This window comes from Macrobrachium rosenbergii, chromosome 11, assembly GCF_040412425.1.
Source record: "Macrobrachium rosenbergii isolate ZJJX-2024 chromosome 11, ASM4041242v1, whole genome shotgun sequence".
Taxonomy (NCBI): Eukaryota; Metazoa; Arthropoda; class Malacostraca; order Decapoda; family Palaemonidae; genus Macrobrachium; species Macrobrachium rosenbergii.
Genome location: NC_089751.1, coordinates 854180 through 869179, shown reverse-complemented (window position 1 = coordinate 869179; position 15000 = coordinate 854180). Strand labels below are relative to the sequence as shown.

The 15000-nt window shown below is 36.4% G+C and overlaps 1 protein-coding gene across 2 annotated transcripts in view; it reads left to right on the top strand.

Moving 5' to 3' along the window:
* mGluR (metabotropic Glutamate Receptor) overlaps positions 1 to 15000 on the top strand; it is a 1154435-nt gene that overhangs the window by 444958 nt on the left and 694477 nt on the right. The gene's annotated exons all lie outside the window — the stretch shown is intronic.

Genomic DNA, 15000 nt, shown 5'->3' with positions numbered 1-15000 from the left:
TGAAGCCATGAATTAACCTCAAAGACAGACATTAATTAACCAAAGGTCGCCAGTTAAGGGTAATTAACCTTAACAAAGAATATTCAAGGACTAAAGACTTTATGATAAACGTCACCAACTGTGGACACAGAAAAAATCTCTACTCGTTAAGATGGTATTAAATACAAAATGCAACATTCCTTCCAAACATTGGGCCGAGACACAAAGAGTGCATACAGAATTAAAATGCCTTGCTTACCCTGAGTCCTAGTACTCTCACTGGAATAATTTGGATGAAGCTAACAATATAATAATTTGGCTTAATCTTAGACTTCGCACAAGCGATTACCTTAAATGGTGGCTGTAGAATGAAAGAAAGAAAGATTTGGAAATGCAGAAAAGAGGATAAAGGAATGGGTGAAGTTTTGAACAAAAACACAGACTTTACCTTAGGACGAAGCGTTGCTGCGCATTCAACGGACGATCGGAAGTTCTGGAAAATGCTTCTTCACTTCACTAATTGAAATAGACAAAGGGCGGAGAGGCCAAAAGGACGTGTTGTCTCCGCGGAAGCTTGGTTCTCTCTCTGTGTTCGCTGACCGGCCTGGGTCAAACAGGCCTGCAGTCATGTCCTTAGGCGTCTACGCTTTGTTACAAACATTCGCCAAGAGAGACAGGTAGAAAGGAAAAAAGGACTTTAGGACCACCTATTCTTAAGGCTGGATATGGAAATTTTCCCATAGGGTGAAATGCCTAAATGCTACCGAGTTCCTTCCTACACGCGAACGTTACAATTTAAACTGCCTACGTGATTTGGCTGCTACAACGGACGTTGGTTCATCTGATAGAACTACAAAGAAATACATTGAGGGCGAACAGCAGTAATATTTATATATATATATATATATATATATATATATATATATATATATATATATATATATATATATATATATATATATATATATATATATATATATATATAAATATATATATATATATATATATAAATATATAAATATATATATATATATATATATATATATATATATATATATATATATATTATATATATATATATATAGATGGGGACCATATACATATATATATACATATATATATATATATATATATATATATATATATATATATATATTTCCTTGCAATCTCACCCATTTTTACATTTGCAAAATAACTGAGAAAGAAATAAAAATTAATGTCACTCATTAATTACTAGAACCGTGGGTTTCAACTCACCCCTTCATAAACCCTCTCTTTCATTCCCCAAAATTGTTAAGCCTAACCCCTCTCTCTTTGTTCAATGTGACTGCTTTTAGGCCTAATTCCAGCTGATTGTCGTACCTTCCAAGGCAAGGGAGGAGCCAAAATGAGAAAATTGGCCCTCACACCTCATCCTGGACCCTTCACATGGGTTGACTGACGTCATGTGGTTGTCATTATAGAAAACGTGACGAAGATTGACCTTTGCGCCATCTGGAAGAGAAGTGTTGCATAATCCACAAAGGATATTTATAGATGCTGCAATGAGAATCAACAGAGAGAGAGAGAGAGAACGCTCAGAACACGACCCGAGGACAGACGTCCTCGCCTTGCCTGTCCTTTTGAACCACGTGTTGGACCCCGGAGCTTGAACCAGTATACTTTGAAGTGGCATTATAATTCCCTCCTCCATCGTCAGTGCCTTATCGAAGATGACACCGTCATCTTGATGAAGATAGGCCTCAACTGTGGAATCTCTCAGCTCCATCCATGTGCAGTCCCCCTTCCATCCCCCACTGCAATGTTCCTGTTATGAAGACATCGTAGCCCTTCTTTGGCTGAGTCGGTTGAGCTTCAGACTGTCATTCGATGGGCCGGAGTTCAATTCTCGCGGCCGGCTGATGAAGAGTTAGAGAAATTTATTTCTGGTGATAGAAATTCATTTCTTGCTATACTGTGGTTCGGATTCCACAATAAGCTGTAGGTCCCGTTGCTAAGTAACCAATTGGTTCTTAGCCACGTAAAATAAAGTCTAATCCTTCGGGCCAGCTCTAGGAGAGCTGTTAATCAGCTCAGTGGTCTGGTAAAACTAAGGTATACTTACTTATGAAGACATCGTCGGAGTAGAATATTTATTCTGTGTAGGATTCATTGTTTTAGCAGGCCCTTGTTATTACCTGTCCAGTAATTTGTCATTCTTCTTATCTGTGTTTATTATGTGAATATAATTATTTAAGAGAACCCTTGAGTTTACATAATTTCCCTCACATGAAGAAGGCCCTAAGCCATAGATCTCCTTGTTTGTCTGTGAATTGTCCTAATACTGAGTCAGATGTGTAATAAATAAAAGGAACTCCTTGTGTTCATCCGTTGCTGCTCAGAATCAGTTAAGTAACCCCCTGACATTCGTAGCAACTGGTGTACCTTGGCAATATGCAATTGCCTTGCAACTATCAGTGGAATAGCAACTGCTAGCTGGCCTGCATAATTAGAGATGATCCTGATATCAGACCTCCTACATTTTCTGCATTTTAAGCACGAGTAGAGCCAGTTCCACAGCGCAAGTATGTGTCAAAAAATTTTGGTTAGGTTTATGCTAGGTGCGAAAAGTGACTGTAATCAGCGTTAGGTAATTGATAGACTCCGTGCATGCCAAATTAGTTCAGGAGAAGAGAGAGTGTACTAACAATTCCACGAGATTTTTGTGCTATCGCATGTTAGCTGCATGGTTTACGAATAGGAAGCTAAGGAGCAACTCAGTCGAAGAGTTAACAAAAGGAATGAAGCCCCTATTCCTTCATCCACACAATGAGGATAATTTGAAAGTCCCAAATTCCCGGATAGGCACACTGTAGGCGACCGCCAAGGCTTTGACTCTAGCTATTTTCACACCACTGGATTTATCTCTCTCTCTCTCTCTCTCTCTCTCTCTCTCTCTCTCTCTCTTACTTAATTGATAGGAAAAGCTAGGTAGTATTTAGAAATCTAAATTTCTGCTCTCAAGACAAGAGAATAGTAAATTCCAACACGGAATCTTCAATTCAAGGCCATGTGGGCCCATTCCTAACTGTCCACCATCTTTGATTTGTGAGTCTCATTAGAAATTCCATTGTTATAAAAACTGCATGCATAGCGCTCATATACTCCTTTCTTTTGCTTGCTTATTTTTATCCATACATCCATGCACCTCACCGCATTTTCGAAAGCAATAAATTTCAGCGAGAATTCCCTTGTTCATTCGTTACTGCCAGCAGGCTGAGTGTGAAACAAAAGGGTAGGCAGGTAGACACGCGGTCAAGAGACACGCCCCATGGCAGTCAGGACTGCCTCCATGCATGTTATAAGATTAAGCCATTTTTTTTCTTATCCCAAAGAAACCAGTGTGTTGATATTGCAAAAGAATAGGGCACCCCACTGAACAGTGCTGTTTCAAGGCTGAGGCTCAGCCAGAAAATCATTCTAAGTCCTCAAGTGGACAATGCCACAACTAGCCCCATCTGGCTCTTGGACGAAAAGTAATGGGCCTGCTCCCTCCAATGGGGCAGTGCCAAGCAAAGATTATAGCAGGATTTATTGCCCTGCTTGCAAGGTTTATAGGCATTCTTCCCAACGGGCAAAATGCCCTAATAAATCAAGTACACCTGCCATTGCTTTGGCAGTTACTAATTTTAAATCCTTGGGCCCTCTGGCTGAAGGTCCCATATATGTGGCACCTCCTCGAGGTAGCTACCCCGCATGCCAGGTCAATGCATTTGATGACTCTGGTGTACAATTTTCCCTCATAAGGAAAGACAAGTTTCCCTATGGAGCTAACATTAACAGGCATAAACTTGTCACAATTGAGGGTATCAATCAATTTAAAATGATACTTCCTACTGTTCAGTTGAGAATCATGAAACCTCATAAATCTAAAATCTGTAACCTTGCTGTAGCAAGCTACATTCCTGGAGGTTACGACCTCCTCCTGGGATAAGATTTCCAGTCTCCATCAAAAATACAGCAACCTAGGTTTCCAAGCCCCTTAAGTTATTCATTAGGCATGAGTAATTCTCAAGAGCCTCCATTCATTCCACTGCCAGTGGCACCTGAGTACTCTGTGCAGTGGACACCTCCTTCCACACAGATTTCAAAGCCCAGTCCTGTGCCTGGCCCTGTCCAAGTGCCAGTGGCAAGGCACCCAATCGATCTCCCTCCTGGAGAACCCAAAATTGACTCTCCATCTCTCCCAGTGCCACTTGAGTGCAATGAGCAGTGCCAAGCTCCATCTGTCCCTGAACGGTGAGCAATCTTCAAATCCTATACCAGTGCCAGTGCCAGTGCCAGAGCATGCCCCAGATCTCCATTCGAGAGATCCCACTTTGGATCCCCCTCTCTTCGCCTGTCTTGGCTCCACTACCAGTGCTGGTAAGAGAATGGATTCCTCTGACCACAGCGGAAGCTCACTCAAAGGTGCGGCCTTGTAACCCATGCCTGAGCTGGTCATTTCAACCTGCAAGCCTCCCACGCCCTCCAGAACAGCTTCCTCCCTTTCCCAGTCCTCCGCAGATACGAGCGCAAGTAAGGATTCTGCCACATCTTAACTGGCCGATGAACTCAGGTAACTGCAATGACTTGGGGCAGACCCTGTAAAGAATACCACTGCTCTGGCCATCCAAGAAGCCGACCCAGGTGGCACTAAGTTGTCCTCCTCAGACTTGGTTCGACCGGGTCCCCTACCAAGGAAAACTGTCACCCTAAAACAGGTCCACAGAAAATAATCGTGGGCGTAGATGGCTTTAGATCGCCAAAAGGAAGCCGCTTAGCTCCTTTGGCACTAGTGCCAACCTGGTAGAGTGCCACCCCTCTATCCCAAGAGAACCTTGGAACCTCTATCCAGAAGAGGGTGTCAGGTTTCCTCACCTATTTAGTTTCCTTATATGTAATTGATTCTTTTCCTTTAACATTTTTTCCTTTCATTATTCTGTTCTATTAATCATATTATTTTATGCCTCACAAAGGCTTATATTTTACCTTGCTTTCCACTCTGCTAATGCAAAGTGCTATTGACAGATATCCCAATTTGGTAAGTCCTGTGGCTTCCCTTTGAGGTCTTTTGGGCTAAAGAGTGAACTTAGCCATTTCCATAGGCCAATGAATATAATTTTGGCATACTTAATCATCATCTGTTTACAACAATCATTAATTACTTTGTATCTGTCATCTGTTCTTTTGTTATTCTCTTGTGATGAGTCTCGACTCCCAAACTCGCAGCCTTTGTAAATTACGCACAATGTTATACCTCGCGTATGCAGATGAGTGCCACAAGTCACCTACAAGGTCAGTGCTGTGTTGCCGGTATGCCTTACCAATGGCTCTCAAAGTGGGATAATCTCTTTTATTATTGTCCTTTCGTAGTAATTTATAACCTCTGGCTTCCATAGCGCGTACTATGTATTGATACATCGCATGCACTTATAATATGTGCCCCTGGCGCAAGTGTTTATAGTGTCCCAAATGGCACTGAGCTGTTGCTCTCAAAAATCATGGCAACACCTAGCAGAACCCACAAATGTATTAACCACACGAACTTGTGACTAAAAGTTTTAGTAATAAGCACATGAAGTATTCTGAGGATAACAATATTAACCTCACGGTGGTAGGTTCAATCTTATTTCCAATTATGCAATAATCTAGTTATCTTATATTCATTAAGTGCTGCTTATTATCATTTCTTAGAAATTAAAATTATTACTGTTGCCAGCAGCATAAAGTAATTCTGGAAGTAGAGCAAAAGTCATAAGTGATTCCTTTTGTTTATAATTGACTCTGATATTTAGCAGAAATATGATGTTTTAGACTAATGTACCCCAAAGGTTGTGAAGAGAGAAATTATTGCCTGTAAATTCATCAAGGTGGGGGAGATATTAAGAATACTCCCTCCTACGCCACCTTTCAGGCAATAATTTGAAGTAAAAGGACTAAGTAATCCAGTAAAGTAAATTTAGTGTGATTCACCGTGAGGAAATTCGCCCCTAAAACCTCTCATCACTGCCTTTTCGGGGTAAAACCCCTTTAACCTCTTTGCTGTCCGAAGTGCTGTCGGAAATCCCTTAATTCCAGGTGCGGACCCAACCAGAGCTAATCATCACCCGAGGCAGGTCAGTTTGAGGGCTGAGAACGTGTGTTCCGCCATTTTGAAATAGGAGCCATGCGGTCTGCAGCTCCATGTGGGCAGAGTGATCACAACGCCATCTAGGATGAGAAAGACGTAACTTCCAAAGCTATAAAGGGCCATGGAGAAAGGAACTTGCTCTCAGAATTGTCAGTGGCACCATGGACTCCAGAGCTGCGTCCCTTGCTCTATCAGCTGCCTATTTCCGTAACATGGCTGGCAGTATCCAAAGTAACTTTTTTTGTGAATTAATTCGCTTGCCCTCCCCCTCGCTGGCCCTCATAAGAAGAGAACTTCAGCTCCTAACAAAAGAATTGGGATACCCAACTGTGGATCTGCCTGTCACTTTGTGTGCGTAGTGGCCTCATTACTTCGTTATCAACAACCTTTGAAGCAGGAAACCAAATATACACTGTTTAATGCACTGTCAGGATATTTCAATTTCTTGCCTGCATTCCTAATCTTGTCTATTTCCTCATCAATATATTCAGGGCTACATACCCGTATTGCTCTTAAAAACATAGATGAAAACACTGATTTTTTAACCTTATTGCTTTGTCTGGAATAGAAATGTACATAGGAAGAAATATTAGTGGGTTTCCTATACATACTATATTTAAACCCCCTACTATTCTTCGTATGAGGACATCAAGAAAGGGTAAACACCCATCATTTTCCATTTCCATAGTGAATTTAACTGATGGTACTAATTGATTTAACTGGGCAAAAAATGTAATTATACAGTATATATATATATATATATATATATATATATATATATATATATATATATATATATATATATATATATATATATATATATATATATATATATATATATATATACAAGGGTGTAGGTCTGACCGGTTTCGACTTTATTTCCAAGCCATTGGCTTGGAAATAAAGTCGAAACCGGTCAGACCTACACCTCAAGTTTCTTATTTTTCACCTGTGGTAATGTGTGATAAAATGAATCACGTACAAAGGTGATAATAATCATATATATATATATATGTATATATATATACACACACACGCGCACACACACACACACACACACACACACACATATATATATATATATATATATATATATATATATATATATATATATATATATATATATATATATATATATATATATATATATACACGGCCCAGGCCATCTTTTTATTGATGTATCTGTTTTAAGAACAGAATTAACCATCTCACTTTTTCTTGAGATGTCTCTGGTAGCCATGGTTCTTTCCTTCGGTCAGCAGATTCCTTCTCCTTCGTCATAGGACTCCCACTAAACCTATCTTTACACAAAGGCCTTCTGAAATGAGACACTGATATACGAAACTAGACCTTATTGATAAATTTAACGAAAGTGATTTAGCAACTGCTACGGTCATGAAATGCAGTGATTCACACATTACTAGAGGAGATACTATTTCACAAGCAAGTAGAATAGTGATTCTATGCCAAGCAATACTGGTCATCAAACAAAGTAATAAGGTCATCAAGACCACGATAAATGTTATATCGTATGTAAGAGTAAAATACACCACTTCCAAATATTCGTCCCTCCCAGGACGATATTCGTCCCTCCCAGGACGATATTCGAATTCCTGTAGAAAGAAACATTTCATTATATTAAAGCCCTGGAGTGAATGTACATATTCAAGACAGAAAAAAAAATGCACAAACGGACAACTTCATTATGTAGACAACGTTCGGTTATACTGCTTCTCAACCAGGGGTTTTCCCTCTAAAGTCTGGAAAAGATATCAATGTCACTGTGCGGTTTTTTACTTACTTCTATGGCCGTAAATAACGTATCTTCATAGTGGCGATATGATCACACTACCACTAACCAAATAGACCCGGTTCTCATAGTGCAATGCACTGGCACGAGTCTGTCCCCCGGATAATATGCCGTGGGCGATCGCACACACACATGCACATACCCCACCAGAACTGGGCACTTCCGATGCATCCGCTCGATGTCATATCATGCTGTTTCCATGTGTTCGGACCTTGATCAAATAGTTCCCTGCATCCGACTAAGCAAATTCCAATGTCAGCATAAATCCACCTGCCATGAGAGCCACAGACAGGTCATCACATATCTCACTGTTGTCCAAGACTTAATATATATATATATATATATATATATATATATATATATATATATATATATATATATATATTATATATAAATATATATATATATATATATATATAAATGTATATATAAATATATATATATATATATATATATATATATATATATATATATATAATATAATATATATATAATATATATATATATATGTATATATATAAATATATATTAATATATATATATATAAATATATATATAAATTATATATAAATATATATATAAATATATATATAAATATATATATATATATATATATATATATATATATATATATATATATATATATATATATATATATATATATATATTTATATATATATATATATATATATATATATCTATATATATATATATATATATATATATATATATATATATATATATATATATATATATATATATATATATATATATATATATATATATATATATATATATATATATATCTATATATATATATATATATATATATATATATATATATATATATATATATATATATATATATATATATATATATATATATATATATATATATATATATATATATATATATATATATATATATATATATATATATATTCCAAGACTTAATATATATATATATATATATATATATATATATATATATATATATATATATATATAAATAATTTTGATAGAGATAAAGTGTACTTTAAGGATGAGGAGAGTCTAAAGAATTATTGTTAATTCCTTGATAGGAAAAAATACATTTAAGATGGCAGAGGACTTTTCCCCTAAAACTATAGTAACCAATATTTTTACTTCTTTGACATAACAGGGAAAGAACATCCTTAGGAATCCCATACCAGTGTACTGTGACTCATTACATTCATCCTAATACCCCCAAGTGATGTTACAATAAATAAAATACAAAAAAGTAGGTAAGTTTAATTAAAAGCCGATAGAAAAAGTGTGTGAAAGAAGAATGATTATGGATGTGGTGCAGAAAAGGAAATGGAAGGGGAGAAGAAATGCATGATACCTGATTCTTTTTATGGGGAGAAAATTGCATGTTTTGTGATATGTGAAAGAAATGGTAATATGCAGAAGCAGCGGTAGCTAGATGGTGTAAAAATAAGTGGTGTCTATACTCTGTGGCGTCAGAAAGTCTGCGCTTAAAGGTGAAAGAATATGACAGTGTTAGTTCATATAGTGTACGTTTGAGTTGTAATAGTGAGTGTATATAATTCAGGAATGGAAAAGAATGACGAAAAAAGACAATGTGTGCATGGATGAGTTTTAAGAATATGTAACAGTGGTTTTTCACTGTTACATATTCTTGAAACTGAATGCCGCAGATGCATGCAATGCAATATGCATCACATTTTTACTACTATGATTCACTATCGAGATATGTTAACAACGTCACTAATCTTGACAGTGACGACGTCAAAGAGCTCATCTGATTTGTACAAAAATTAGGTTGATTTTTATAGATAATTTAATCTTGAGTTCGTCGTACATGACATTTATACCAGATATATGTTGGAGTTAATGAAATGGGGCGTATGTCTTATACATTTATGCGTTTGAGTAGCTGGACAGTCTTTTCATGCATGACATCCGCGCTTCCATAGACATTCAATATTTCCCCCCCAGTCTTTTTTCGCATACAAAGGTTCCTCAATTGTTTCACCTAATCTGTATCTTCTCTCATCATATCATCATCCACTTTATTTATTCCGAAATACCTATACAAGTTAGCAGCTCCAAATCTGCTATAATCCATGCTAACCCTTTTACTATTCCCTGAAGATTCCACACACCATTCCTAATTAAAACCTCTTGATGTTTCTGTAAGTTATTTTCAAACATATTCTAAAAATATAAATATAAAAAATCTTGTGTTCACGTCACAAACTTCTGTTTCATATAACATGATGCTGCAACTTGAACCAGGAAGTACCTCTCCAAGGAAAGCAATGCCAATCCTAGACATTCATTTTCATTCAAAAGTTTTTGAAGCCGGTATATCTACCTTGGCTTAGTGTTATTGCGATACTTCCTCATTTATCCACAGATACTAATGCATTTTTTTGATTGGTTTAATTAACTGCAAGGCACGAGCGAAAGTGTCAAGGTTTGTTAAAGCATTTTTCATTTAAGATCAATGTGCATGTAAATTTTATTGGTATGCTTATTTGAAGAATGTTCTTATGAGTTCCTCCAATGCCAATTTATGATTTTTCAGGTAATCGGTCACTGTAAAAGACAAATCCTTTGAATTTAGCCGTAGCTTTTTGTTCCTGGATTGCCTTAGTAATGATGTGTTAGGGAAAATGTTGGTTTGTTAGACAGGCGTAAATTAATCTATAGCGAAGATGGTGTTCCAGTCGTTCCATGACCATTGAGTGAGACCAAAAGAGATCACGCCACACAAGTCTACGGTCTAAGTAGAAACAAGACTTACCTCTAATGCAAATTTTGACCCTACATTTGCTGCTACCTATGACCCTGCTTCGGGTGTTACCCTCGACTCTCCTACCGGCTAATAAAGAATTAGAGGAATTTACTTCTGGTGACAGAAATTCATTTCTCGTCATAATGTGGTTCGGATCCCACAATAAGGTCCCGTTGCTAGGAAACCAGGTCCTAATCCTTCGGGCCAGCCCTAGGAGAGCTGTTTCAGCTCAGTGGTCTGGTGAAACCACGGGTGTTGGTTCTTAGCCACGTAAAATAAATCATTTACCCGGAATCCTCTCCAAGGAAAGCAATGCCAATCCTAGACATTCATTTTGAATTTTCTCTATTTTTTGATCCGGTATATATTTTTCTCGCAGGGCCAGCCAAGTTTTAAAGAGCTTCAAGCTGAAAGAATTTAATCAGCTCGAGAGAGTGGTCTGTGTTCAGCAAATGGTTTGATTCCTAAGATATACGTTAATTTGATCTAGATTAACTAAAAGTGAGTTTGATTTTAACGTGATAGAACTCGCAGTTGTCTAGACGTAGCTTTGGAGAGGATCCAGGCTTTGAATCAGCAGATAAGGTAGACTTTGAAACTCTGTTTTTATGGGAGAAAATTGAACTGCTGATTTTCTAAATCATGAACTTTTGAATGTTGGGAATATTCATACCTCTTTAATTATTATTTTTTACGTTTGAATCTTGGAATTTTACACTTTCCATTATTGTGTTTTGCATTTCATGTATTTTCCATGTTTGAAAGCAATGTCCAATGTCCTAGACATTCATTTGAATTTTCATGACTAATTATTGATTTGATCAGGCTATTAGCCATAGTGAGACTTCTTTAATCAGAAGTGTCAGTTCAGAGTTTAGTTATCTAATCGATATTTCATTTATTATGCATTTTAATCTTTGCTTTGTTTTATTCATTTCTTGTTGGGTTATTTGAATAATAAACCTATTTTTGTAGAAATATTGCGTTTCTTTAAATGGTATATAATGAGTGCGATTCTGGGTGGGTGAATATGAAAACGATGAGAGAGAGAGAGGCGATACACAGAGAGAGAGAGAGAGATGATAGAGAGAGAGAGAGAGAGAGAGAGAGAGAGAGAGAGAGAGAGAGAGAGAGAGAGAGAGAGAAAGAGGAGAAAATAGATGTAAGTGTTGCCGTGAGCGAATATCATACGCCTCCGTTTCATGATTAAAGAAAGATACACCTTCAAAAGGGTGTTAATTTGTCTGATATATATATATATATATATATATATATATATATATATATATATATATATATATATATATATATATATATATATATATATATATATATATATTTAGAAGACTACATTTACTTCAACTTTTATAAGAAGTAAAGAAGTCATGATTCGTCTGGTTTGTTTCAGAGTCGTGCAATTCACTGCTCGTAAAGATAGCGAGCCCATGACCTCAGCAAATTATGAGATGAATAAACCAATTATTTCCATAAGCAGATTTCTAATAACTATTGATATTGTTCAAACCATTATTAACAGATGAACAGCATCGTTATCATATTAGTGTTGGAGAATACATTTTTATTTTTAGATTTCACAGTTGGAAATCTCCACTAAATACCTGATTCTTGGTAAACACTGACGTGAATTCTCTCGAAGTCTGATGAATGTGAAACGATCTTTGCCGACGTGACTAATTTATATTATTTCGCTGATGATGCTCAGCCCAAGATTCCGCTGATTGGTCGCACTATTTCTTGAACTGCTGAAACGTTTCATTTGTTAACGCCAGCCTCGCTTCTTTTCCTGTATCGACGACGCTCACTTCCTGAACCTTCTGTCAGGTCGTATGATAATTATACAATATACGTCAAGCTTACCAACTAATTACGGTAAAATGATTGCACTGTAAGTAACATAAACTAATCAGGAAAAAAAGTTCAAACTATTCAAGCATCTCCATATTTTTATAAGAAACTAAATACTATTTCTGTTTTTTATCACATTTGGATAATCTGCATCTTTACAACAGGCGGAAGGTAGATTTTCGGTAGGAGAGAGAGAGAGAGAGAGAGAGAGAGAGAGAGAGAGAGAGAGAGAGAGAGAGAGAGAGAGAGGAGGCTGAAGAGGTAGCGAGTCTTCAAAGCTTTAATTGCCACTTAACTGGTAATTAATAGAGGAACGAAAGGGATGTAATGCCGAGAATGAAAATTATGGAATCTACAACAGAGGTTAATTAGATGATGTGGAAGAAATTATTTGGAATGAGTAAAGTCATCAAGATGCACAATTTTTTTCACTCATTAATCGCATTACTCATCCTGGGATAAACTATCTCTTTAAATTTATTTTATAGGGAGTAAAATTCAAATAATGAGAAATTACTCACCTGAGGCGAAAACACGATAAATTATGTTTAAACCCTAGCGAATTTGGTGTTAAGCCTCCTCTGTTTCTTTTACGCTCGCAGACTTCGTCACTGATTAATGAGAGCTATATAGTACCAGATTCACTTCCTCTTATTTTCTGGAATGAAACGGAAGACCATCAGGCTGATATCATTGTTCAGTCCATTCATTTTCTTTTCTTATTTAAATCATTTTCCTTCTCAGGGTGGCTCTAGAGAGAGAGAGAGAGAGAGAGAGAGAGAGAGAGAGAGAGAGAGAGAGAGAGAGAGAGAGAGAGAGAGAGCACAATGGCCCTGTGTACTTCATTCCGTTAGGGAACTGAATAATCTATGTTGAACCTATATAGGCTAGCCCAGGAGCAATAGGTCAAAATTGGGGGGTTTTGGGAAATAATTAGATAAAAGCTGAAACTTTGCACAGGTATAGAGAATTGTGACCTGAACAACATATCAAAAGTCCCACTGTCTCCCACGCTTGCGTTAGCCGCCATTTTGGAAAATGGCCGCCATATTGGATTTCCTTAAAATTCAAATATCTCGAAAAATATAAATTTTATCAAAAAACACCACTCAATAAAAGTTGTTCAGAATTGATTGTTTTATAGTACTCACTAGATTAATTTAAAAAAATGAGAAAATCTATATAAAAAAAAATATATTGAAATTAAAGTAATGAATTTATTTTCAAAGTCAATTTCTACAGAACTGGTGTCCTATATGACAAAATGCTTTTAAACAAAAGTTATAGAACAAACTTTCTTCTTTTGAAACATATATACAAGTTTATACTTATATTCATAAATAAAAAAGTTATGGAGGAAAATATATAGAAAACTGAAATGTCAAATTTTCACGTACAGAATCAAACATTTTTTTTTTAATTAAGAAGTGTTGATTTGCAATCATTCTGATAAATTATTGAACAATGTTTTAATAGGCATCATTATTCATTTCTTAATAGTGAAATTTACAATGGCAGTGAAAGGATCTCGTGCCTTTTTTTTTTTTAGAATAGAGAAGGATGCCTGATATATTAATGAGGTTTCAGACAAATACCTTGTGTAGGATTAATAATACATACACTTTGGTTATACTTACATGTACAATAACAATAAATACGAAAGAAAATATTTCAACTGAGAGATTGTTCATTAATACAAATATAAGCTCTCAAACACAAAAAAATATAACAGCAGGTTTGCATAAAGTAATTGTGGGACAAGTATGTCATATAGGGTACTCTTGAAAGTAAACATGGATTGAATTATATCTGAATAGAACACACTCAGAGCTCAAACATTCTTGATGTTAAGTTTTCTTTCATCTCATGAGCGTCTTCTTCAACATCCTCCTCAAATGGTAGTGAATTTTCACATCCAACACCACGACACTGTCCACAGATGGATGAGCATGATAAACCAGCCCTACGACATTCACATTGATGGCGGCAACCTTTGCGACAGTTACAGCTGACTAAATGTAACAAGTCATCTGGAGCTGGAGGTTTTATTGAAGGGATGGGTTTCAGCCCATTTTTGGAACTCTCCCATCCCCATTCGACTGAGAGAGATGGTTACCATGCCAATGCTGTACTTGGTAGAACACCTAAACGAGTGCAAGCGAGCTGCATCACTTGTTGGTGGCAATGTTGATAACTGAAACTCAGATGTAAGTGACATCTTTGCAACTGTTCTCTTGTATGCATGCAAACGATACCTGTCCAATGTTTGAAATTTCTCCGCTCGTACATAGAAAGGAGGAAAGCTTCGCCAGCTTTGGCCACTTCATCTTTAGATGCTTCTCGGTTATCAAATACAGACACTGTATTGCATATGTCTTGGCTCTTCTTCAAAATATCAAAGTAATTTTT